Source organism: Schistocerca gregaria, chromosome 2 (genome assembly GCF_023897955.1).
Source record: "Schistocerca gregaria isolate iqSchGreg1 chromosome 2, iqSchGreg1.2, whole genome shotgun sequence".
Classification (NCBI taxonomy): domain Eukaryota; kingdom Metazoa; phylum Arthropoda; class Insecta; order Orthoptera; family Acrididae; genus Schistocerca; species Schistocerca gregaria.
Genome location: NC_064921.1, coordinates 512,040,184 through 512,067,865, shown reverse-complemented (window position 1 = coordinate 512,067,865; position 27,682 = coordinate 512,040,184). Strand labels below are relative to the sequence as shown.

General features: G+C 39.0%; 1 long non-coding RNA gene across 1 annotated transcript in view; it reads right to left on the bottom strand.

Moving 5' to 3' along the window:
- Positions 1-444: 444 nt before the first annotated feature.
- The window catches only part of LOC126329446 (uncharacterized), a 295,599-nt gene continuing 268,361 nt past the window's right edge, over positions 445-27,682 (bottom strand). The window contains exon 3 of the long non-coding RNA XR_007562292.1: positions 445-700. This is a non-coding gene — a long non-coding RNA (uncharacterized LOC126329446). The remainder of the gene's footprint in view (positions 701-27,682) is intronic.

Below are 27,682 nucleotides of genomic sequence, written 5' to 3'. Positions count from 1 at the left end.
CTGGCAAGGAATCGAACCAAGAACTCTGTGATCCAGAGGCAGCAACACTAACAACTAGACTAAGAGGTGTGGATTTTACATGGTGAAATGGGAAAGTGTGTTGTACGATTGTAGTTATACAGCGTCAAATTATCTTCTTTCTCTGTTGACTAATTCAAGGACAAGAGCTGAGTATCTTTATAAGAAATGTGTAGGAAATGTTGTATAGAGGTCACATGGTGTGTGGAAGAGTGAGTTTCCACTGCCAAGTACAATCACTGTTGCATATGCTTTCCTGTACAACATGACAACAAAAATGAATGAGGTATTGCCTCAACTCAGCCCCATTTTTCAAGCAGACATTGACATGTTTATTGCAGATAAAAGACATCAGGACAATGGACAGCTGCCACAAAAGACATTTGTTGATTACTTCAATCCTCCTTTGTAATCAAATGAAAATGAAGTTCATATGACTTAATTAAATAAAAATAAAACCAGTTTATATCTTAATGTTTTTACTCTGAAATTATTTTTTCAATTTCTCTTATTGAAAGTTAATTTTGAGCTCTAGTCTCTTTATTTAATCTGAACAGCTCTTCTTCCTTCCTCTGGGATTCATCATACTGCTTCTGGACCACCATTATTTAGAACTTAGTTAACTCTTGGCACTGGCTCATGGGCTAAACTGTTTAGCAGTCGTTTCTGCCTGACTGTTCTCCTGCAACAAATAAAGAAGCATGTTAATCTGGAGTTGGAAATGAATAAAATTCTGTGCCACACTTTGTTGCTATAAAGTTAATGAGTGTGGTTCAGTTTTTAGAATGACATAATGAAAAATCGTTTTTGAAAGAAAGTTCAATTTCATGATTTGCGATCTGAGCTTTAGTGTTAGACATTGTCCCACTTGTGCTTAATAATTGTGATAACCTGTGAGTACAGCATCTCAAGAACATTACTGTAATAATACCCAATACTTGTGTAGCTGACATACCTTCTCCTGTCCCATCAGTGTCAACAACTGAAAAGAAGGAATTAAACATGTTTCTACTTTATAATTAGTATATTATTTATTATAAGTCCAAAAATCTTGTAAAATGGCATAGTGCTGCTGACAAAATGTTAAATACATTATCACATATTACATCTGAGATAGCAGATATAAAGTAATTGCAGCAGTAACCTAAAATTTCTCATAAGCAGCTAAATAAACTGAAATATACAAGAAAATGATGCCATGTACATACTGTGCTATATATATATATATATATATAAATAAAACAGAAAGAAACTTCCACATGGGAAAAATATATTAAAAATAAAGATTCCAAGACTTACCAAGCGGGAAAGCGCCGGCAGACAGGCACATGAACAAAACACACAAACACACACACAAAATTACGAGCTTTCGCAACTGGCAGTTGCTTCGTCAGGAAGGAAGGAAGGAGAGGGAAAAATGAAAGGGTGTGGGTTTTAAGGGAGAGGGTAAGGAGTCATTCCAATCCCGGGAGCGGAAAGACTTCCCTTAGGGGAAAAAAAAGGACAGGTGTACACTCGCACACACACACACATATCCATCCGCACATACACAGACACAAGCAGACATGTCAGGACCGTCTGATATGGAATGGGTGGCAGCTGTCATAATGGAGGTACTGTTGCTTGTTGGTGGGTTTGATGTGGACGGATGTGTGAAGCTGGCCATTGGACAAATGGAGGTCAATGTCAAGGAAAGTGGCATGGGATTTGGAGTAGGACCAGGTGTATCTGATGGAACCACCTTTCCCTACAGCCTAGGCCTTCGTGGCAAACGAATCTGCTCCAGTCCTGAATCCCTGGACCATTACACCAACAACCTGAAAACTGCTTTAGCATCCCGCAACTACCCTCCCGACCTGGTACAGAAGCAGATAACCAGAGCCACTTCCTCATCCCCTCAAACCCAGAACCTCTCACAGAAGTACCTCAAAAGTGCCTCACTTGTGACAGGATACTTCCCGGGACTGGATCACACTCTGAATGTGGCTCTCCAGCAGGGATACGACTTCCTAAAATCCTGCCCCGAAATGAGATCCATCCTTCATGAAATCCTCCCCACTCCACCAAGAGTGTCTTTCCGCCGTCCACCTAACCTTCGTAACCTCTTGGTTCATCCCTATGAAATCCCCAAAGCACCTTCCCTACCCTCTGGCTCCTACCCTTGCAACCGCTCCCGCTGTAAAACCTGTCCTATGCACCCTCCCACCACCACCTACTCCAGTCCTGTAAGCCAGAAGGTGTACACGATCAAAGGCAGAGCCACGTGTGAAACCACCCACGTGATTTACCAACTGACCTGCCTACACTGTGACGCTTTCTATGTGGGAATGACCAGCAACAAACTGTCCATTCGCATGAATGGACACAGGCAGACAGTGTTTGTTGGTAATGAGGATCACCCTGTGGCTGAACATGCCTTGGTGCACGGCCAGCACATCTTGGCACAGTGTTACACCGTCCGGGTTATCTGGATACTTCCCACCAACACTAACCTATCCGAACTCTGGAGATGAGAGCTTGCCCTTCAATATATCCTCTCTTCTCGTTATCCACCAGGCCTCAATCTCCGCTAATTTCAAGTTGCCGCCACTCATACCTCACCTGTCATTCAACATCATCTTTGCCTCTGCACTTCCGCCTCGACTGACATCTCTGCCCAAACCTTTTGCCTTTAAATATATCTGCTTGTGTCTGTATATGTATGGATGGATATGTGTGTTTGTGTGTGTGCGAGTATATACCTATCCTTTTTTCCGCCTAAGGTAAGTCTTTCCGCTCCCAGGATTGGAATGACTCCTTACCCTCTCCCTTAAAACCCACATCCTTTCATCTTTCCTTTTCCTTCCCTCTTTCCTGACGAAGCAGCCGCCGGTTTCGAAAGCTCAAATTCTGTTGTGTGTTTGTGTGTTTTATTCATTGTGCCTATCTACCGGCGCTTTCCCGCTTGGTAAGTCTTGGAATGACAAGAAAAATAAGCGTAGTTTAATATACTGTAAACTGGGGCTCCTTTCTCGCACTCTTTGCCTGTCTTGTCATATACGGTAAGAAAAGAAGGGCTAATGGCAGGAAGAAATATATTTTCCTAACATTGGCAAAAACTTGTGCAACCAATTCAAAAATTGTATTTTTTTAATACATCACATCTGTTGCTGTGGTACCATTTAAAAAATGGTGGGTCAATGTTATCAGGACTTGGAGCTCCTTTGATCATTTCTTTGTGAAAAGTGGTAATATAATGCTAAGACAAAGTAAAATCAAGGAGTACTTCCAGAGATGACATGCAAGAGCACTAAATTTCGAAGAATAGAACAGGAAATATTCAACTTGTTCAGAAAGTGATACAGTAAATATGCATGTGTACAATAACTGATTCATTTTCAAGTTACGTGTTACTCAACAGTAACTATCTAAAAAGAGAATACATCAGTACTGTACAGATGTTAGATATATTACAGGAGTATACAAATATTATTTCACACAAATGACAGTTTCCCACCTTATTCAATAATACTGACAGAATGAAAAATTACATTAACGCGTTTTTAATTTGCCAAATGTGGACCCTCCAGGCAGAAGTTTTGGGACACGACAGTTGTTAAAATATTTACAATGAACATCAAGTAGCGTGCTGCCAACCAAATATTACTTTGTGAAACTTCCTTCCTTCAGGATCATTCTTTCCACATTTTGAATGCATACTGCCTTGTGTACTCCTTGCAAATAATCTTAACTTGCACTTGGGACTCCGAATAGTGTGCCAAAGCTACCTGCAATAGGTAAAAGTAACCCCCACAGTGTATAAGCGGATAAGGAAGAAAAATTCCTGGATTTTCCCAGATTTCTCATTCAAAAATAAACTTTTTCCTGGGTGGAAACACACTTTTACATGTTAAGCGACACTACACTTTCCCCTGGAAATGCAACACTAATCAACACTTTCATGTTTTCTCCCGAATGAAGAAATTCCAGATTTTCCTGGATTTCCCAGTTGTCCAGAGCCGTACACACCCTGAATCCAGTTACAGTAGTAAAATACAGAACATACATGGTAATATTTTTAAACAGCATGTTGATGCAATATTTGCAGACTACGTTACAATACTAAGAAAATTTATGAACAGAGTACTGTATTAATTTGCTTACCAGTTGTTTCATTGTGCACATCTGCAAGCTTCCGAAGTAGTGTCAACTGTACTTAAACAACTTTCATTTACATCCAAAGTAGGATGTAATGGGCTTCTTAAAACCTCTGATTTCTGTGACTAGTCTTATCTGAACTCAAAACATACTATCGAAAATAATGCAAAAGTATGTAATTCACATATTTTGTAGTGTAGAAATTGTTAAATCTGCAGTGCTCAACTCTTCACATTAATGTACTTTATCATGAGCTGGTTTGCACCCCAGTGAGTTGTATATCAATTAACTAAAGTAATTCCCAGAATATGACCTCCATTCAGCTGATGCACAAGGCACCACATACAACGTATTTTTAAATGAATACATCATTTGAAACTACTGTGTTGTTTTATTATGAACAAAAATGGGGCACTAGAATATTACAACACATTTGTGATAACTATATGATGTGCTACAGTATAATGACCAATTATAAAACAGCTTTTATGTTTCTTACCTGTTAAATGTGTGTCCACAAGCAATGGCATGCATACTTGATGCATCTGTGAATAGGGGCTTATATTCTGACAACAAAATTGACAATTTTAAGTAGAGATTCTTAAAGAAAACACGGAAGAACAGAGTGAAAGTGTTACTTCCCCAGTTCCTTGCCTCTCTATTCTGTAATACTCACAGATGCTAGAGATGATTATAAAAGCCAGAATGTAATACAGTAGTTACTATTTCTACCCCAGCATCATAAAATGGATTATGACCGTCCACTCTCAATGTTGACAACTTATTCTCCATGTGCATCCTTCATGAAATAATTAATTACAACCATAGCATAAAAATAGGATTTTATGTGAAAAACTAGAAAAGTAACTATTCTACAAAGCTGTTTGCCTTTCACAATTGTTACTGTATTAGCTGTCTACTACAAAGTCAATAATTCAGAAAACATTTTCAGTAGATTATCCATTGATACTGTAATGAATTAACCATTCTAAAATATAATTATGGTGGAAAGCTGGGCAGTCTATAACACACCTCAGTTTTATAGGCTAAATCAATTTCCATGATGCTTGTGCTGCAATAGGTTGCTGGAGATCCTGAAGAAATGAATAAAAAGATACTGGTGTCATAAAATGTGTACTCAATGTTATACCATGGTTGGCTTATTTCTCAGTTAGATATCCTTGGGTTTATCACAAGACTGTACAACCAGCCTCACATGAATAATTTGTGTGTGTGTTTTGTGGACCGCATGGGTGTTGTTCATGGCACCAGTACCAGCATTGTTCCTTTTGAAGAGTTCTTTTGTTACCTATGAGTCGATACAGGTAGGATGCCTTTGGTCAGTAGGAAAGTCCATTCCAGTTTATAATATGAAATGTTAGAGTAGTAAAGCGAGGTTAGGGTGTGAGGACGAAAGAAAGAGAGAATCTGTAATGGGTCAAGTTCAAAATAGGGATGTAGATGAGTTCAGTGAGTAAGTGATCAACTTTCACATGGTGCAGTCATCCTGAATGTTGACAGTATGGAGAAGGTAGTGTCAGATTGCGAGGGATTGACTGGTGTCTTCAATGATAGTGAGGACGAAGAGGTCGTTGATACCCAACATGAAGAGGCAGTAGTCATCATCCAAAATGCAACGGCCCAAGATAATGAGAGATCAGTTTTTCCACCACAGAGATGTAGTGCAGTGAGTTCACATGCATCTACTCCAGAATTAGCAAACAGGTAGAGTACACAGATGATTGTAGCTTTTGAATTCTTGAAGTAGGTGGAAGACAGGAGATGGAGGAAAATAGTTTTTTTTTTAATACAAGCAGAAAAGACAGGAATCTGAAAAAGAATTAGAGAGAGAGAGAGAGAGAGAGAGAGGAGGATGAGAGAGAGAGAGAGAGAGGAGAGACGAGAGAGAGAGGATGGAGAGAGCGGAGGGGGGGGGCGGGGTGGAGAGGGGAGGAGTGGGGTGAGATGGGAGGATGGGGAGGCGAGGGGTGGGGAGGGGGGAGTGGAGAGAGAGAGAGAGAGAGAGAGAGGTGACATCAAAGTTGAAACTTCAGCACATGCCAACTGAATCCAAACAACAGCAATTGACGCAATGAAAGACTGAAGGGTAGCTCATAATGAATCATTAGGAGCAAGGAAACAGGGGCTAATAATGAAGAAACACATGAAACAAGCAAAAAATACAGATTGTCAAACATGGTAGTTGCTAGCCACACTACAGGAATGTGGAAAGAAAATGGTAAAATAAAATCGGGAAGGAATGTAGAAAAATTTAGAGTGAATAAGTAAACTGAAACAGTAGCAGGAAAAATTAACAGAACTATAAGCAGATCACTCACAAATTAGTGCACAGCAGGCGAATTTATTAAAGACATTAAAGAGACACAGGATCGCATAAAACAAATTCAAAGTCAATCCACGAAGGAACTCGTGGAAGACAGCAATTATCAAAAGCGATTGGAACACGAAGAGAATAGAGGACGACCACATTCGGGTGCATATGACAGAATCTTAAGTGTGTTGCTTAGCTGTTGCATGCCCACTCAAATGAGCACACCACCAGTCAAGAAGCTGCGGCTCAGGATCTGAACCATTGCAAAATACCAATACAGAGATGTGCATCACAGATTAGTAAGGAAAACAGTGCAGGAATATGTACCAACCACTTGCATACTGATGTCACACATCACAGTGAAGAAATTATCGTCTCTGAAGCACAGGAACAAACTATCGAAAATACTGACACGATTCAACCATAAACATTACACCTCTGTTCAAAATTTACATCGTCAAAACAGTGAAAATGCCTTGCAACTCAAGCCCTGTATTGCACAATTTGATGGTCGATACCACCTTCTTGGCCATTAGTATTTGAACTGGTATTTGTCTGTGGAGCTCAGGAGGATTCAGTAGTGAAAAAGATGCTTGATATTGCAGCCCTCTGCAGGGCATACAAAGATTGCAGATGCATTCCTCGCCAGGTACTGGTCATGAGAGATGAAAGGCAGGATAAAACAGGAAACCACGATTCGTTGAGACCTATGAAACTTATCAAAAAGAACCTGTTTTTGAACAAAGCTGTGTAGCACCAGTGAAATAATTTGGAGAGTATATGGGCATTGTCAACGTCCAAAAATATCTTGCTTCACTCATTCCCACACATTTTCAACTGGGTTCATGTCAAGGTAATACACAAGTCACTTCTTTCTTCTGATCCTAGCATGCTGAAGGAATGTGTTCACGAGAACTGTGCGATAAGCACGCGAGTTATCATCCATCAAGATTAAATTGTCATCAAAATATTGGTGATACTATTGGTTGGTGAACCTCGTTCTTGTAGTGCAGAACACTGAAATTGCCCTCAACAACCATGAGAGGTGTATGATGACTGAATGAAATGGCACCTCAGAACATCACTCCACTATCACTTTGTTACACACGTGATTGCTGGTGGCATCTGTCATTACTGGGTTGTCGCAAACACATCTGGATTATCGGGGTACAAACAGGCCTGAGTTTCCTCCAGAAGCAACACCTGACGCCAACCCTAGGGCGTCCATCTGCATGATTTATTGATCATCTGTGGTGGAGATCATGAGGTATTATGATTTATGATGTGATGCATGGAATGGTCATTGAGAATTTGACTCCTAACAGTGATACATGACGTCCTGTATCCTCTTAGAAAGCCAAATTGTTCAAGAGCACTGAGTTCATGATTTCTTTAATGCAAAAGTGCTAGATATTGATCATACTGTTCAGCTGTCGAACATGGACAGCCTGTCCAGTGTTAAGTTATCAATACTCAGTTGGAACTAATTCCATATATGCACCACATCACTTTGACTCTGGTAAACGTGTCGTGCAACTTCCTGGTATGTAGGCTTTCTCTACATAACGTGATGATTCAGAGTTGATCCTTGGTCGCAATTGTCCTTTGTGGTCTGATGGATGTAGACTCTACTGTTGCACATACATCTCTAATGTGTACCTACTGGTGCCTACTTTCTGCTGAAATACTGCCATCTATTCAAGTGAGGCATTCTCAGGTGGTGACCTTCGAGATGATACAGGAACAGCCACAATAACAGCACACTAGCATGGCAAACTGGAGTGAAGCTATCTTTTTACTTACGTTTGTACAACCATAATTACTTTGGGTTCAGTAAGTGACCTTTTGACAAGATTCTACAATGGTAGTCTTCGAAGGCTTCACACATTGTCCATTTATAGCCACACATGTTTAATTTGGCATCTTTCTATCTATGGCACTGAGCTTTGTTTTGCACCTACTGTGCAGTATTCACAACTTCTTTCGAATTATCTTTACAAAGACCATATATCATGGAGGAACCTTCTCGTCACGAACCGTTCTATTAGTTATGTGTATCATTGTTGTCATCCAATTTGTAGCAAATTATCTTCCTATTAGATTAAAAATCTGAGCTGGACTGTGATGAACCTGGGACCTGAGTAGTGGGACAAACTATGTTGCAATGCATTTTGTTAGTGTGGGTCGCCTGCATCAGGGGCAGGTATGTACTCAGAGGCAAACCTATTTTTCTCCTTTGATTGACAGATCATTAACCTATTGTTCTGCTAGGATCCCTCCTTTTGATTGACAGGTTCTTAACTTATTGTCCCTCCTCCCCCAACCCCAAAGTAAATGTCCAACCCACCCCCTCCCTTTGCTGATTCAGCTACTGGTCTGAGTTATTCAAATACCCCCACTCACTCTTATCAATTTGACAACATAATTATATTGATCAATTAATTAACCCCTCCCCTCTTGTAAATGCCAATCCCTACCCTACCCTAACCCCAACCCAGAAATTGGAGGCTCTATGGTCAAGAGAAAGAATCTCATCAAGGGGAATCCAAGGTTATATTGTTTATTTATAAAAAAAGAAAGATCAGTTTGCAGAGGTTGGATTTCTCTTGCTCATCGTTCTCTGCTGTTTGGAGAGATGCAGGCCTTTTAAGAAATAATTAATCTATTGCTATTTTTTCATTCCGACCGCACAAGGAATTCCATCGTGACACACATATCACACATAATTACACTGGTAAAATCTTTTTATCGCCAAGCATGCGCCATCCACTGGACTGCACAGAATGCCACCACATACGCTGCTCATAGTCGGGGTGCACCCCGCATAAACAACAATGTAGCCATCAGCTGTCCAGCCACGCACAGATGTCCATTCAGGTCCCACAAGCATGAGGTAGCAGCATCCCTTTTACACTTGACACCTGAGAAATTCCAGTTGAAACACACATTTACCCATACACCGAGGCTGACGCATAGCCTTTTGTATGTCTGAACTGTAAATATAGAAAATGTGGGCGGAGGCGACTTGTTGCATTCGAGTACAGTGCTATATTATGCCATCCAACCAGAAAAATAATGCATTTGCACTAGATGTTGGCAGCTGTACTACATTTACAAGAATTTTAGAACACGGAATGAGAAGTGATGTCATGATCACATGGGTAGAAGTGGCATAAATCGATACAATTACGAAAAATGATGGAAAATATGTATAAATTAAGGTAAAATACGCCGAAATGTGGGGAAATTGAAGAAGTACTTGTATGTCTACTGGTTGGTGCAGAACAATTCTTGTACAGGATAAAGTGAATGCGACAGCAAGAGGAATCCAAGAAAACGTTGACATGGAAGCGAAGGGAACCAGGGAAAAGTTAACTTTTTCTCCGTTGAGGCAGCATTCTACAGTATGTCTATTAAAGTAACAGTGATACCCACGAGCTGACTGCTTGACGCTTTCCAGAGAAACAGAGAACCATCTGCCTCTAAGCTTACTTGCATCTGCATCAAAGGATGACATAGAGTGAATCGAGTAATCAGCTGAGATGGAGTTGTACAAGGAACAATTTAATGATAGGCTGATGATGCATTCTAGAGAGAGAGGGAGAGAGAGATGCTGCTGCTGCAGGTCATTTGACCATTTTTCCATTGATTTGTATACAACCATGTGTTCTGTTTGTTACTTAGCACTGTCTACTTGTGATCGTCAAAGGCAAACCCCTTGGTCATCAAAGGACTTCCATCTCATGTGTGATGAAATGTGACCATCATGTTTCAACACATTTCTCTGAACGAAGGAAGATTTATGCGACGTACTCCATTCCCCCATCGCGTCTTGGGTATAAATAGAGAACTAAGGTGATCATAAGTTAGCAACAGGTGTTTGTGAGGCTCTGCAATCCCCATGTACACATCTGCTTGACAGAGGTCCTGTTTACAGAGTTAGTAGTGGCATGACATGTAATTTCACATGTCAAACACCACTGCTACGCATTTTACTAACATTTTATATAGGACTGATGCGTGCCTAGTATAATTTCTGAACCGTGATCGGAAAGAAACATTGTGCCATAATAGCACAGAACTGACGTTATAAGGAAGTCGCTTTTCCATTTTACAGTTTGTTACGTAGTTTATAGTAGAGAAACCTGCAAGAAGGATGTTATGTCATCTGCTGGAAATATATTCCTTACATTGGAACATTAACAGCATTGCATTCCACATGAGTAAGAGGTTGGAAGCTGCAGTGATCTACCATTATAGCTCGTAGTAAGTGCAGAACTGTGTAGCTTTAGGAGTGTGAGTGTTTATGTTCTCTCTTCTAGATACCCATCCCAGACACGAGAACCATACTTTAGAACTGATAGTGTGGTTGATTTACGTAAAATGCTTTGAACTCCGTCCATATGGATCTCCATCGTGCATAAAAACCTACCCATCTGCTTTTACATCACAACTCTTCCATATCCACTACCATACACTGATAAAGAATGCTAACCACCTGGACATGCACACATCTGGAAAAATCTTGTGACCTTGGATGGGTGTGGAACAGCAGTTACAGACTTGGCATGCTCCATTCATTCACAAGACGTGAAATGTAGAGATCTACTTCCAGTCAGCTGCAGATTAAATTGGTAACAGCGGTGCAAGGTGGGTTGGTCAAAGACAGTGTGAGGGGATCTTGCAATCTCTAACTTTATTCAAAGAATGTGAGAATGTTCTGTGACTCCCATCCACATAGAGAAACATTGTAAATTATGCACTATGCTCGAGGTGCTAGAAATATGTATATCGCTGTCTGGTATACTTTGATGATGTATACGTTCAAGAATTAAAAATGAATAGACATTCTGCACAGTCATCTATCTACAGTCATAATGATACTTGCAAAGTAAAGATGGGGCAGTTTAGCAATGATACTGAAATTGGGAAACATGCCACTGCATCATTGGTTGCTGCTGAAATTACTGTAAAATTGCTATAATTGTTCGCACTATCAACTGAGATGCTTATTATTACAGTACATCGACAGTGTATTTTCTATCTAATCCATCTACAGGTACTCTGTTGATTACCACATAATGATTGACTGACACCGCTTGTTTGAGATGAAGAAAAGAGTTTTGGTGGAGGGGCAACACCTTCTGGGGATGGCTAGCAACGAAACAGTGATCACTTACATGACTGCAATATGAGGAGTCAACTGAAATGGAACACAGAGCCATCAACTATAATGCCACTGTGACAGATGAGTTTAAATGTAGAGGCCATCAATCACTTTTGGAAAACAGTTTGGGAATGTTCCACAACCCTGCAAAACTCTTCCAGTTTCCTTATGTTGTGAATGTCTTAATCATCCAGTGTGTAGGTGTGTGTATTGTGGTAGCAGCAGTAACAACATGATTTACACCGTGCAACGTCTAGTTTTCTGTGAGATGCAATGGATCAGAGAGTGTTAATGTCAGTTTAGACACAGAAATCGAACTCGTGTGTGTGTGTGTGTGTGTGTGTGTGTGTGTGTGTGTGTGTGTGTGTGTGTGTTTTTCGAACAATAACACAGGGAGCCTCTCTTGCGACAGACAGTATAGTCTGCAGGATATGGTCATCCTCCTCCGATGAAACTTTACAATGGACTTCGCAAGTGACTTCGATCACTGGCCACCTGCTCCAATGGATCCATATCTTTATATTTAATTGGATCGCCACATGTGCTCAATGACGGCACACAAACAGTATTTGTTTTCTATATATCAAAAGAGAGATATGTGGTAAAAATCTTATCAAGCTCTGTATCGGATGAAGTTAGCAGAGCTTTTATAGTTCGTAATTTTTCTCTGTTGGATGGAACAGAATAACAATGACAGAATGTTGTGGTGACAGACGTGGATGGACCCTGCGGGGTGCGGATCTGCTTCAGACTGCAGTACCTGTATGATGTTGAGTCTTCCTAATTTTCCCAAGAAGAAACACCACTGAAACTGTTTGTACAGTCTTTATACTACCTAGTGTTGCAGGAACGAGCCATGTTTGGCACTGACCGTACACGATTGGCGGAGCTATGACAACACATTTCCATTTACATGAATAGTCAGAACATGGTCCTGTCTAACTCGGCTTAGCCTGTTTCTACACAGGTTGCAGAGTGTGGTAGATATAGCTCTCCCCAATTTCTGCTCAGTTCAAACTTAAATTGGAACGATCACATGGCAGTTGTATAATTGTAGCTGTGTAGAGGTCCCCATTGGAAAATTTTAAGCTATTTATTAAAAACTTTGATTCTTTGCTGTGCTATGTGTCGGACAGAGGAAAGCAAATTACTGTTTCAATGTAGATTTTCTGAAAGAGTCCGATAGAAAGCTTGACCTTGAAGTATTACTTGCTTTTTTTCAATCTGACATCAGTTATTGATTTTCCTAGTCGTGTGTTACAGGAAAGCAGCACACTGACAGATAATGCTTTTGTAGACCAAGAGGAATTTAATCAAATAAACACTTTTCCTGTTAAGAATGGTCTGTCTGATCATGATGCACAGCTAGTGTCGGTATATGACACAGCTCCATAGAATAATGCAAAACAGTCCTCCAAAGTAGTGCTTTCAATTAACGATTTAACAATTCAAAATTGTAGGGAAAGTTTGTAACAGTTAGATTGGGATGAGTTGTATAGGGAAAATGGTGCTAATTTAAAATTTAACTTATTTCATGATACCTTTGTGAGTATATTTGAAAACAGTTTCTCTAAGAAAACAGTGAAATATAATTGTAAGAAACCATGTAAAAAAACCATGGCTTACTAAAGTGATAAGAATATCTTATAAACCTAAAAGGGAAATGTATCTTGCAGCCAGGAGGAGCAATGTTCCTGAAACATTATAAAAACTACTGCACTGTGTTAATAAAAGTTATTCAAAAGGCCAGAAGTATGTGCATTATGTCTGAAATTAGCACATCTGATAATAACATTAAAACAATTTTGAATATTGTTAAAAGAGAAGAAGGGAAACCAAGAGCACAGGACGACTGTATTTCAAACAGACCCAATGAAAGGTTTGTTAACAAGAAGTCATAAATAGAAAAAAAATTAATAATCATTTTAAGTGCTGTAGAGAAAATAAGATCCATCTATTCATTACAAAATGCAAGGCAGTATATGGAAGAGGCAGTACCTACGCAATTTAAAAAAAATTGAAATTCAACCCACCTCTCCTACTGAAATTAGGAAAATAAATTCACTCAAAAGTAGAAGCTCACATGGAATTGATGGCATTTCCAACAGAGTACAAAGCTTGGTCTGAACAAATAAGTACGATTCTCAGCCACATATGTGTCTCACTGAAACAGGGCATTTTTCCAGATAGACTGAAATATGCTATTGTTTAACCATTGTATAAAAAAAGGGGAAAGGTCTGTTGCTAACTTCCACCACCCAATCTTGCTGCTGACAGCTTTATAGAAAATTATTGAAAAAGTAATTTATTCAGGAGTAGCATCACATATTCGTAAAAATGAAGTACTAACAAAATGTCAATTTAGCTTTCAGAAATGCTTTTCAACAGAAAATGCTATATATGCTTTCACTGGTCAAATATTAAATGCACTGACTAACAGAACATCACCCACTGGGATATTTTGTGAAATCTCAAAGGATTTTGATTCTGTGAATCATGAAATTCTTAAAGATGAGCTTAAGTATGGTGGTATGAGTGAGATAGTGCACAACTGGAAGAATGAATAAGTTTGAAATTAACAGCATAGATAGTCTACTAAAGTCAGCAGACTCCCCTAACTGGGTAGGTATCAATAATGGTGGTCCCACAGGGTCACTTTGGGTCCCTAATTGTTCTTAATATATATTGATGACTTGCCACTCTATATTCATGAAGATGCAAAGCTAGTTCTTTCTGCTGGTGATAAAAGTATAGTAATCACATCGAACAAGCAAGAATCAACTGATGAAATTGTAAATAAGGTATTTCAGAAAATTAAGTGGTTCTCTGCAAATGGACTCACTAAATTATGAGAAAACAAAGTTTTTACAATTCTTTACAGTAAATGGCATAACATCATTGATAAATAAAGACTATGAACAGAAGTCTATTGCTAAGAAAGAATACTCAAAATTTCTGGGTGTGTGAATTGACGAGAAACTGAATTGGAAGAGACACATCAATGATCTGCTGAGATGGTTAGGTTTAACTACTTATGCTATTAGGGTTATTGCAAATTTTGGTGATGGACATATCATTAAATTAGCCTACTATGCCTATTCTCATTCACTGCTTTCATATGGCATCATATTTTGGGGCGATTTGTCATTAAGAGAGAAATTATTCATTGCACAAAAGCATGTAATTAGAATAATAGCTGGAGCCTGCCCAAGATCACCTTGCAGACATTTATTTAAGGAACTCATGATATTCACAGTATCTCCACAATACATATATCCACTTACAAAATTTGTGATTAGTAACCCATCCCAATTCAAAAATAACAGCGAAGTGCATAGCTACAACATTAGAAGAAAGGACGATGTACACTATTCTGGGTTAAATCTCACTTTGGCACAGGAAGGCTTCAATTATGCTGCCACAAAAATCTTTGGTCATTTGACAAATAGTATTAAAAGTCTGACAGATAGCCAACCAACATTCAAAAGCAAATTAAAAGAATTTCTGAGTGACAACTCCGCTGATACGATAGATGAATTCTTAGATATGAAGTAGTAATTGGGGGGTGGGGTGGGGTGGGGGGGAATATTTTGGGTAACAAAAACTTGTGTTAAAATGACATATTCCATACCATTACGAAATGTCGTATTCTGATCTATGGAAGAAGGATTTATGTATCTATGTATGTATGTATGAATGAATGAATGCGCAAAGCTGCAGGGATGACACGGCACAGCATGAGGAGCAGTTACAAGATCCATAGGGACTATCTAAAACCACACTGGAATTTTGTTTTAACAGACGCCTCGTTTCAATATATGAGAGTGCCACGAATATAATTCAGTGGTGTCTGTTATCATGAAAGGACCCCTCTATAGGTTCCAGTGCAGGTATGTGGTTGAATGGAAAGATTCAATTTCAAATTGCAGACAGCATTTCTACCGGAAAGCACACATCTGAAAAGCAAGTGTACATTTCTTAGGACCTCAATCAGCGCACCCACTACTGTATGTGATCATTCTCAATGAATCATCGCTTATAACCCAGTGGATATATCGCACAACCCCTGACGTGGCATCGAGACGGAATTCATTACAAATACTGGAGAAAAATCTAGTGGCAGCATGAGCTAGTGGCAAATACCGGCTTCACATAGTGTATCTTAGCCAAATTAATTTCTAAATTCCATGATTTTCTTGCGATCTTAAACAGCTGGTGGCGTGTAACCGCACTTTTGGTCTGTTAATAGACACCATCTATATTCAGTGTCGCAGTTTTTGTGTGGAAAAACCACTCCATTTGGAGGTAATGCCATATCTCGACTTATAATGCTTGCATAGTTTTTAATATGGATATTATTAGCGATACTTGCGAGCATCTTTAGAACCAAGACCGCTTGTGACAGTAACATAGTCACTGCCATAGTCTTTTCAATATCTGGAGGCTTGTAAGACAGTTATGTTTCTGTTTCTGTTTCTAAGACACTGTGGTATCACTCGCAAGAAAAAATTATGAGACATGTCCACTCATCACTGATTTTCACTCAGTATTGTTTCGTATCACCAGCATTCAGTTATTGGCAAAGTACTATACTTAGTGGTGGTGGATGCGGGATAAGAGTTTCTGTGAGCAACAGGATTATAAAGAGGGTTTGTGTAAGTTTTCCAACATGTGCAACGAAAATGTGTATATCCTGTCATAATAGACGGCATGGATCTGACGTGGAAAACTGTGATAGCCACAAAGGGAATGAGAGTTTGTTTTCTTTTACTTGGAAAATTAGGTCAAGTCAGAAGAATGGTACAGATATTTCTATTTCCAGAGCCACAGTCGTCAGGAGGGGTATTTCAGATACTTCACTCACTGTCGAATGTCTTACAATTGAGGCTGCAAATGATGATATTTAATTATTAGTACAGCAGTCAGGCATATACAGGGTGTCCCATTTATCTTCACCACCCTAAATAACTGTTTGTCCAGAGGCAAATTACAAAATGTTTTAAGGGGAGCCGTAACGATGAAAATGACAAAGTTAACTTTATTTCATTATAAAATTATTTGGAGCTTTCTGAATAAAACAAATCAAATTTCACCCTTCTAAGTGAATTCTAAGTGTGTTTTTTATTGCTGTAAAGTTGATGCACTGCGTAAACGATTGCAACAACTTGGCGTGTCACCTCTGACGGCACCGACGGCTGCAAGCACGGTATCTGCGGAATTTGACAGTGTTTTATTTTCCAGCGTTATATGGCTTTATCTCTGTGACAAGTGACTTAGTATAGCATTTATGTTTACCGATATGACTTGTGTGTTGACTTGTGTAGTTTGCTTTGTGTTGTTTAACTGTTTAATTTTGCGTATTTGACAAATTTTGCTTGTACCTGTTTTACATATTTGGTTTGGAGATACCAATATGTCCCGTTTCAGCAATTGAATGTTTAAGGAAAGACACAATGAGTGGAAGGAGAAATCTTTTGTTGTTTCGAAGGGAGATGCTGCTCAGACTGCTTCACCGACTAATCCAAATGAATGTGATAAAACTTCTTCCAGCAAGAAACTCTGTGACAGCAAAAAAAAAAATTTGAAAACTATGATAGTGACAGTAATGATGTGAATGAAATAATTAACATTTCCTTGCTCTCTAACATTTTGAAACACAATGTATTATGCCAAGTTTGAAAAGAAAGAGGACTGGAATTGAAAATAACTTCACACATTGGTTTGGCATCTAAAATGTTACTTAAGTGTAACAAATGTGCTGCAGAAGTTTCATTTTCTAATTCTAACAGTATTCTTCGTAGTGGTAATAGTGGAAAGAAGGTGTATGAAATAAATGTTAGGCTAGTGTATGGCTTGCGTTGCATTGACAAGGGCAGTGCTGCAGGGACAATGTTATGGGGAATTATGAACTTGCCAAAACCACCAACCAAGTTTGGATTTTATAATGAATTGGTGGGATCTTCTGCTGAAGATATTGCTCAACCAACAATGAAAAAAGCAGTTGAAGAAGCTGTGACAGATAATGGGAATTGTAGAGATTTAACTGTTGCTTTAGATGGATCATCGCAACATAGGGGTCATATATCTCTAAATGGAGTTGTAACAGCTACCAATGGAGACAGTTGCAAGGTAATTGATGTTGCTATTATCTCAAAACATTGCAGATGTAAGGGCAATAGAAAGGACGAACATAGTGAAAGTTGTGAAGCAAATTTAAACGGCACGAGTGGAGCGATGGAAGTAGAGGGAGTGAAAGCGATTTTTTCCAGATCACACTTACTATCTAGGAGATGGTGATTCTAAGGGATATGAAGCTGTAGAGGGACTCAAACCTTATGGCAATGAAATTCACATTAAAAAACAGGAGTGCATATGACATGTACAGAAGCGCATGGGGGCTCACTTGTGCAAACTAAAGCAGACATTGGGCTCCCAGAAGCTAAGTGATGGTAAGACCCTTGGAGGAAGAGCAAGATTGACAGATGAAGCAAATGATAGAGTGCAGAGATATGATGGGTGTGAGGAGAGCTGTATGGGCATTATTTTTTCATACAACATCAACAAATGAGCACCCACAACATGCACTGTGCCTCCCCCCCCCCCCCCCCCACAGGTGATGATTCATGGTGCAAGTACCAATCAGGAAAGGAATATGCCCATAAAAACAGTTTGCCGAATGTTGTAACTGATGTAATTAAGCCCATATTCAGAGATTCATCACAGCCAAGTTTATTGGAAAAGTGTTTACGAGGGAAAACACATCCAAATGAAAGTGTAAATAATTTAATTTGGATTAGGATTCCCTAAAGAGTGATTGTACAGATAAAAACATTGCATTTTGGAATGTACGATGCAGTGTCAACATACAATAAAGGAAACATTATCAAATGCGATGTGCTGAAATGTTTAGATTTCCAACCAGGACACACCATCATTTCCACAATTTGCCTAATTGATGAAGAAAGACTAAGAGGTGCAGGAAGAAGAGACAAAAGCCTACAACATGCAGCAAAAGGGAAAAAGACACCAGTGAAAGGGAAACTAACACTGGAAAAAAAGAGGATGCTGATAATCCATCATATGGGGCAGGAATGTATTAAAAAACTTTGGAAGCCATTTTCCATAACTTTAAAATTTTCATCTTTGAGTAACATTTTCTCCAAAACTGCTAACAGCATATCAATGAAATTTATACACAATATTGTTTACTTCTTTTCCTTAATTTTTATAACAAATTGTAGAAAAATATTGTATAATTCAACAGTTATTGAAGAAAAAGTGCAAAATTTTAGAGCAAAAAATTAGCATCTGTTTAAAAAATCGTAAAAAAAAAAAAAAACCAATAAATATTTCTTAACATGGCATTATAACTTTGTAGAGAAATGTTCACTGAACGTGTAGTCCAAATTTCAGAGCAATATGTTTAATGGTTTTAGAATAAATGTTCCTCCTAGAATGAGATTTTCACTCTGCAGCGGAGTGTGTGCTGATATGAAACTTACTGGCAGATTAAAACTGTGTGCCGGACCGAGACTCGAACTCGGGACCTTTGCCTTTCACGGGCAAGTGCTCTACCAACTGAGCTACTCAAGCATGACTCATTCCCCGTGCTCACAGTCTCGGACCGGCACACAGTTTTAATCTGCCAGGAAGTTTCAAATGTTCCTTCTATTTGCTAAAATTAACATGGAGGAGATGGATCGTTCTGGTTCCCATTAAGCAAATGCTCTTTAGCCGTCATGGGGACTTCAATCAGCACGATTGCTTTCGTTGTAGCTTTGTTTTTTACAAAGATATGAACAGCGATATGACTTTTTTAAATGGCACCCTGTATTTTTTATTCGGGACTTCATTTCCTCTCCTAAGGACCTATTCAAAAATGTATCACAGTGTGCCATTCACTGAAACACATTATTAATTAAATAACACAACAATGGCTTTGAGCCTGAGGTCACAAACTATTACACTTGCTGGAGTTGTCAGAAAACATAACACAACACTGACTTTGACTTTCCTGTACCACTGCCCATTCAAAGGTGCTCAAAGTGGTGAACCTGGACACCGATACACTAGTGCACTCATTGAATGAAAGAATTATTTACTGCTTCCAGTATTGTCTGCTAAAGAGTATTACAAGCAAACACAATACGTTCCTGCAAATCCTCTAGAGTTGTCGGAATACAGCGATAGACAACATCTTTAATGCATTCCCCAAAGGATTTAAATGAGGAGACCTAACAGGCCAAGTAACTGTTCCTCCTCGACCAATCCAACTGGCAGGATACCTTCAGTTTAGAACACAACATGCACTCCCGGCATTATGTGCTGGACATCCATCATGTTGATACAACATAAGCATTCTGATTCTTAGCGGCACTTCATCCAGAAGTGGAGGAAGAATTCGTCTCAGGAAGCTGGCATACGTTGTGCCGTTTCGACTATGACTGATGAAATAAGGGCCAATAATTGTAGTACTAAGCATCCCACACCGGACGTAACTCTCCATTGACACTGATATTTCAACTCGCACAACTCTTCAACTGACGATGGTTGACAGAATGGCGGGTATGCATTCTACTGATGTTTACATTTGTCCTATGTCAACATCAGCAGGTGGATGTGTTCCATTACCCCGAGTACCTGCACTAAGCACTGGGAGCATCAATGTTGTCGTCATGTTATGGAATTAATAATATTGTTTCAATGAATGGTACATTGTGATACATTTTTGAATAGGTCTTTAGGAGAGGAAACAAAGTACCAAATAAGAAACACAGGATGCCATTTAAAAAAAATCACACTGCTGTTCACATCCTTGTAAAAAACAAGCTACAATGAAGGCAATCATGGTGATTGATGTCGCCCTGATGGCTAAAGAACATTTGCTTGAAACATTTTGTAATTTGCATCTGGACAAATAGTTATTTAGAGCAGTCAAGATAAATGGGGCACCCTGTATATGGCTGGTTCCTAGGATGATTTTGTCTGGGGACACATGTCACGCGGTGACCTGTGCAGGAGTGAATCATGTTTCTATTAACGGCAGGAACCGTCCCAATGGGAAGACTGGTTGGGGTACAAAATACAGCTGATTTAACCATGTCGCCCTCTAGACAGCTGAATAGCAAACTAATACCGGGTTGACTGCTGCACATTTCCTGTCCATTTGGTTGATAGAACATCGATTGTGATGTGTGTTGTGTGTTGTGTGCATCTAGCACATCAAAGACGTGTGGAAGACACATTTTCTGATTCTCTAGAAATGAGAAACACCTTAGTTGACTTTGTAAATTATAAGGATGATTTGGAATACGTTGTATCACTGACATCAGTATTCGTGAATGGAAATATCAGTATCTTCTTTTTTTTCTAGTTTTCATTATGTTCTTGTAATTCCAGAGTCTGGAGATTGGTGTAGAAAGGGGGCAACCAAGCAGGTCGGGACCTGAAACGGTGAGGTCTTTGTGCCGAATAGAACCAACCCAGGCTTTGTACAGCAGTCTTCACGGTATATGTGCGAGTTTCTGGTAGTCGCGTGTTCTATCATGAAAGAGGTGTAAGGGGAATGGAAAAAAATTACACTTGTTTTAGTTTGGCTGGTGCTCATATTAGAATCTCTTTTCATGATACTATCTATGAGGGTTGGAACTTGAATAGTGTCAACTATTTATTTACAGCTCGTACAAAATAGATACGTGTTTCAAAGTTTTACTGACCTTCTACGTAGTCACTAGCATTGTGTATAACCGCTGCCAGCGATGTGAAGTCGTAGGATACTCTTAGCAGTGCCAGGTGTGTTTACAGTTTGAGCGGCGCGGCCTATTGCCCAACAAATTTGTAGCAGTTCTGAAGCGAACACCATAAAGTGTTTCCTTCAGTTTAGAAATCGAGTTGAATTCATGAGGACTTAAGCCAGGTGAGTGTAGTAGGGGGTATAGCACTTAGCAGCCCCATCAGTCAAACAAATCAGTAACAGCTTGCACTGTACCTGCTTGAGCACTGTCCTGCAAAAGGATGGTATGGTCCTGCAGAAAGTGTCATCCCTGCTGTCTCTATGCTGTTTATTTTTGGAACAATCTACAACCAGATTGAGTAACATCAGGTACACACTACAACCTTGTCTCACTCCCTTCTTCACTATTGCTTCCCTTTCATGTCCTTCAGCTCTTATAGCTACAGTCTGGTTTCTATACAACCAGTATATTACCATTTTCTTTCAGTATTTTATCCCTGCTACCTTCGTAACTTCAAAGAGTGTATTCCAATCAAAACTGTCAAAAGCTCTTTCTGAGTCTACAAATAATAAAAACACAGGTTTGCCTTTCTTTAACCTTTCTTCTAAGGTACATTGTAGCATCAGTACTCCCTAATGTGTTTCTACAGCTCTCCTGAATCCAAACTGACCTTTTGGTAGATAGGAACCAATGTTTCAGTACACCTAAAATGCAGTAGGGTGCCATAAGGAATGCATATCTTCTGGAGATAGATGCAAAAGTATCCGAAACTTGTAACCGATAGATATTAATACAGTTTTCAATACATAAAACAGTGAGTGGTTGCTGCGTCACTTCTTGTGTTCTTACCACAGTCGTGCTGTCTGATCCCTCCAGTATGAGTTTCTGTGCTCTGCAATACAAGCACTGCAGGACAAGCACTGCAGGACAAGTATATTTTACTAGCATCGTCAATCAGCATAGGCAGGCGATGCTTGTTCATGATGCTGAATACTATTAATGTCCACAATATACATATATCTGTAGTAACAATTTCTTATTAGTCACTATACTATAATGAAGTACAATATCACGCGAACAAATCTGAGCAGCTTGAAAACTACTGAAATACAGCTTATAGGCATAGCTCATTTAGCTACCTTTAATTCGTTTGTCAAGGATGGCATGAGATATAAAATTTAATTGAACAACAATGGATAATAGAATATTTACAATATGAATATTTTTTGAAATTAATTTAAACACTTTTCACAAAGAAAGACAACATTGTTAATCTTCTGTGTCTGGAGGTGAACTGTCAACACGTTGGGTTACGTCCATCTACAATTCCCTTCTATTTGTCATCTCTGGGTAACTGATTTGAATTCTACTCCAATTTCATTATATCCTCATGGGTATTATTTTTTTGGCATAGGATTTACATGAAAATAAGTGTCAGTGTAAGTTCCATGGAAAAATGGTTGATCTGTGCTGAGCTGAAATAGAGTCTAATCTGAAGTCCTTTCTAATTCTCTGTCCTGAATTCAAATTATTTGGAAGTTGTGAGATGTTCTTGATCCTTATCAATAACCATTGTTGTTGTTGTGATCTTCAGTCCTGAGACTGGTTTGATGCAGCTCTCCATGCTATTCTATCCTGTGCAAGATTCATCATCCCCAGTACCTACTGCAGCCTACATCCTTCTGAATCTGCTTAGTGTATTCATCTCTTGGTCTCCCTCTACAGTTTTTACCCTCCACGCTGCCCTCCAATACTTAATTGGTGATCCCTCGAGGTCTCAGAACATGTCCTACCAACCGATCCCTTCTTCTAGTCAAGTTGTGCCCGAATTCTATTTAATACCTCCTCATTAGTTATGTGACCTACCCATCTAACCTTCAGCATTCTTCTGTAGCACCACATTTCAAAAGCTTCTATTCTCTTCTTGCCCAAACTATTTATCGTCCATGTTTCACTTCCATACATGGCTACACTCCATACAAATACTTTCAGAAAAGACTTCCTGACACTTAAATCTATATACTCTATGTTAACAAATTTCTCTTCTTCAGAAACGCTTTCCTTGCCACTGCCCGTCGACATTTTATATCCTCTCTACTTCGACAATAATCAGTTATTTTGCTCCCCAAATAGCAGAACTCCTTTACTACTTTAAGTCTCTCATTTCCTAATCTAATTCCCTCAGCATCACCCGACTTAATTCGACTACATTCCATTATCCTCATTTTGGTTTTGTTGATTTCATCTTATATCCTCCTTTCAAGACACTGTCCATTCCGTTCAACTGCTCTTCCAAGTCCTTTGCTGTCTCTGACAGAATTACAATGTCATCGGCAAACCTTAACGTTTTTATTTCTTCTTCATGGACTTTAATACCTCCTCCATATTTTCCTTTTGTTTCCTTTACTTCCTTTACTTCCTGTCAATCTCATTTTTGAGATGTTTGTATTCCTTTTTGCCTGCTTCATTTACTGCATTTTTATATTTTCTCCTTTCATCAAGTAAATTCAATATTTCTGTAGTTCTTACTTTCAATAACCATAGGATGCACTATACACTAAACCAACTGGTGACGGCATCTCTGCTTATGCTCGACATCTTTCAGATGCACCTTAACACTTGTTGATACAAGAACTACAAAGAAAAAGTCCATTACAACAGATTGAAACAAAGTATTATCGAGTTTTTAGCTGAGAACGGGTTACCCCTTTCGAACAGCATGACTTCAGCTCAGTGAGTTAAAAAAGATACAAACATACATGACGTTGTCAAATTTGACATAAGAAAACATATCCTGCCATAGAACAGATCCATTTGAATCACTAACCCATGGTCATTATGCATTGAGAGACCTGGTTGAAGTTATTATTCATTAATTAAAAATTAAAAGAAATAGCTAAATTCTCTGCATTCTGGAAAGAAATGTACATTGAAAAACAAATACATAATGTTTGCATATATCTGTAGCATTATGCCTGAAAAGAAAACACTAACTACTAAAGTGCAAAAAGAAACAAAATATCCTAAGTATGGTTCATAGTTTCAATGTAAAACTGCCTAATCAATGTTATTTGATATGAATAGTGTCTTCAGTCTTGAGAATTTTCAGTCATCGTGAAATTTCTTGAACAAGTGACGAGGATACATTCCTTTCACCTTTTCATTCTTCACATCCTTCAAAACATACACCCCTAGATGAGGTATTTTTGTAATCACAAATGGTCCTTGATACAATAATTGCCATTTTTTGTTCCTCCTCTGTATAAGTAAGCCTTAGGATAAGTTTTTACTAAAACTTGGTGTTTCACTTTCTTCCTAGTCTATTGTCAAAATACATTTTTCTTTTCTTCGCCTTGTCCATTATACTGAGTAAGGCTTGGCGTATTTTATTTTGTAGAGACATTCTGTCAATTGCTACTTCAGGAATTGGTTGAACCCAGTCATTCTGTTCCTGTTTTCCAAACATCAGTTCGTACAGAGTGCCCTCTGTCGTAGTGTGTGTCGTACTGTTCACAATTTCTTGAAAATCGTCAAGATAGTAGATCGATTTGGTTTGCTAGTTGTAGCAATATGTTCTCATGAACAGGTTTAATTAATGGAAGACTTGTTCCACAGGATTTGCAAAAGCGTGGTACACTGATGTTAGAATTTGTTTTATACTACAGCTGCTTAATGTTTGCCTCCAATGAAATCCAGTGAATGTTGACCCACTGTCAGAAAGAATAGCCTCTGGTCTGCCTACATTGACTATACAATCTTCTTGGCTGTGGATGCACCAGTAGCTGATTTTAACGGATAAAGTTTGAGATATTTGATGAACATATTGAGAAACGCTACAATATATTTGTATCCTCCTCTTGATGACAGTAGAAGACCACAGACATCGACCGAAATGATCGATAGCGGTTTAGTAGGTATAATAGGCTGTAGGCAATCCATCACACAAAAATTTCCTGGTTTGGCTAGCTGATAAATTTTACATTTCCTTAAGTCAGTGCACTTTCCTGCGAATATTTGGCAAGTAGCAATACACTTGAATCTTCTGAGCACATTTTAATACTCCAAAATATCCCAAGTGACGTGTGTACAAAATTAAGTCATCCTCATTCTTCTATGGAAAACACACTTTCCAATTATCTGAATCAAGATGCCCTTTGTAAAATAAGACGTTGTCCTCAACTTTGTACAATCACTTCAGCTCTTCATTTCCAGGTTTTCCTAAAGCTTCTTTTATTGAAAGCCAATGAAGATCTTCATTGTGTAGTTTTCCCATGTTCGTACACACTGTAAGAAAATGTTTCCTATATATTTTATCAGTCATCAACAGAACTTTGAATTCCGATTGATTGTCCGTGATGTTGATTGTTGACAAATCACTGTCTGGCAATCTTGACTGTGTAATGGCGATGAAATTATCCTGTCCGCTTATGTATTTAATTTCAAATTGAAACTCTTGGAGTGAGAGCGTCCACCTTGCTAGTCTGGGATGTAATAATTTACACGTTTGCAAAAATCTTAAAGCTTTCTGGTCACAGTATACTGTTGTCTTTGCTCCTTATAAGTGATAGTGAATTTTTTTAAATGACCAGTCTATGGCCAATGCTTCCTTTTCAGCAGTTGTATACATCCTTTCACAAGCAGTTAAAGAGTCAGCTAGCGGAAGCTATTGGACAGAAAGTTGTTTTTCCATCTATCATTTTTACTTGGAAGAGGCAGGAACCGATTCAAATTTCTGAAGCATCCGCCATTAAATTGAATTCTTGGCTCATATCTGGATGACATAATATTTGTGAGTTAACCAAGGCATGTTTTATTGCTTCAAATGCTTTCTGGAACTGTTGCATCCACACCCACAGAGTATTTTTGTGCAACAAGCTGTACAACTGTTCTGCATTAATAGAGTGGTCGTAAATGAAATGCTTGAAAAAAGAGGCAACTCCGAGGAATCCCTTTAATTGCTTTTTAGTCCAGTAAGATTCCGCTTTCATTTATAAGATGAGCCAGAAATTTAATTTTATCCCGAGCAAAATGGGACTTCTGCAGATTTGCAGTTACACCTGCCTCCTTGAAATGTTCCAACACTCTCCTCATTAAATTGACGTGCTCCTTCCATGTGATCATAGTGATTTACATGTTGTCCACAAACAAAGTTAAATGTGCAGGTCCCAATGCGTAATCTAGAGCATTTATAAATAGTCCTGAGTTCACGTTTAGCCCGAAAGGTGGAATCTAAAATTGATGGATTCTGCCAGCATGCACAAACGCGGTGTACTTTTCGGATTGTTCATCTAGCGCCATCCGCATCCCTTCGAACCTTTAAATTAACTCATCGATATTTTCCAGATGAGTTCACAGTTTTCGTCCATGACAATGTTTTCCATTGTTGTAAAACTGGCACAGCCCAGATAAAAATCAATATGCCAATTCCTCTCTCTAAATTCATCAATTCCCAAGATACAGTCCTCAATCATTTCTTCTATTACAAAGAATGTGTAATTTATAACTACATTTCCTATACCTAACTGTAGTTGAGTCTGCACTTTATTCTGAGAAGACCTATGACCAGTAGAGCCTACAATCCTACAACATTGAACAAGGAAAATCAGTGGATCTACTTTCTGAAGTATTCTTTGAATTACAATCCTGGCCATTAAAATTGCTACACCACGAAGACGACATACTAAAGACACGAAATTTAACCGGCAGGAAGAAGATGCTGTGATATGCAAATGATTAACTTTTCAGAGCATTCACACAAGGTTGGCGCCGATGGCGACACCTACAACGTGCTGACATGAGGAAAGCTTCCAACCGATTTCTCATACACAAACAGCAGTTGACCAGCGTAGCCTGGTGAAATGTTGTTGTGATGCCTCGTGTAAGGAGGAGAAATGTGTACCATCACATTTCTGACTACGATAAAGGTCGGATTGTAGCATATCGAGATTGCAATTTATCGTATCGTGACATTGCTGCTCGCGTTGGTGTTAGCAGAATATGGAATTGGTGGGTTCAGGAGGGTAATACAGAATGCCGTGCTGAATCCCAACGGCCTCGTATCACTAGCATTCGAGATGACAGGCATCTTATCCGCATGGTTGTAAAGGATCGTGCAGCCACGTCTCGATCCATGAGTCAACAGATGGGGATGTTAGCAAGATAACAATCATCTGCATGAAAAGTTCGAAGACGTTTGCAGCAGCATGGACTATCAGTTTGGAGACCATGGCTGCGGTTATCCTTGACGCTGCGTCACAGACAGGATCGTCTGTGATTGTGTACTCAACAACTGAC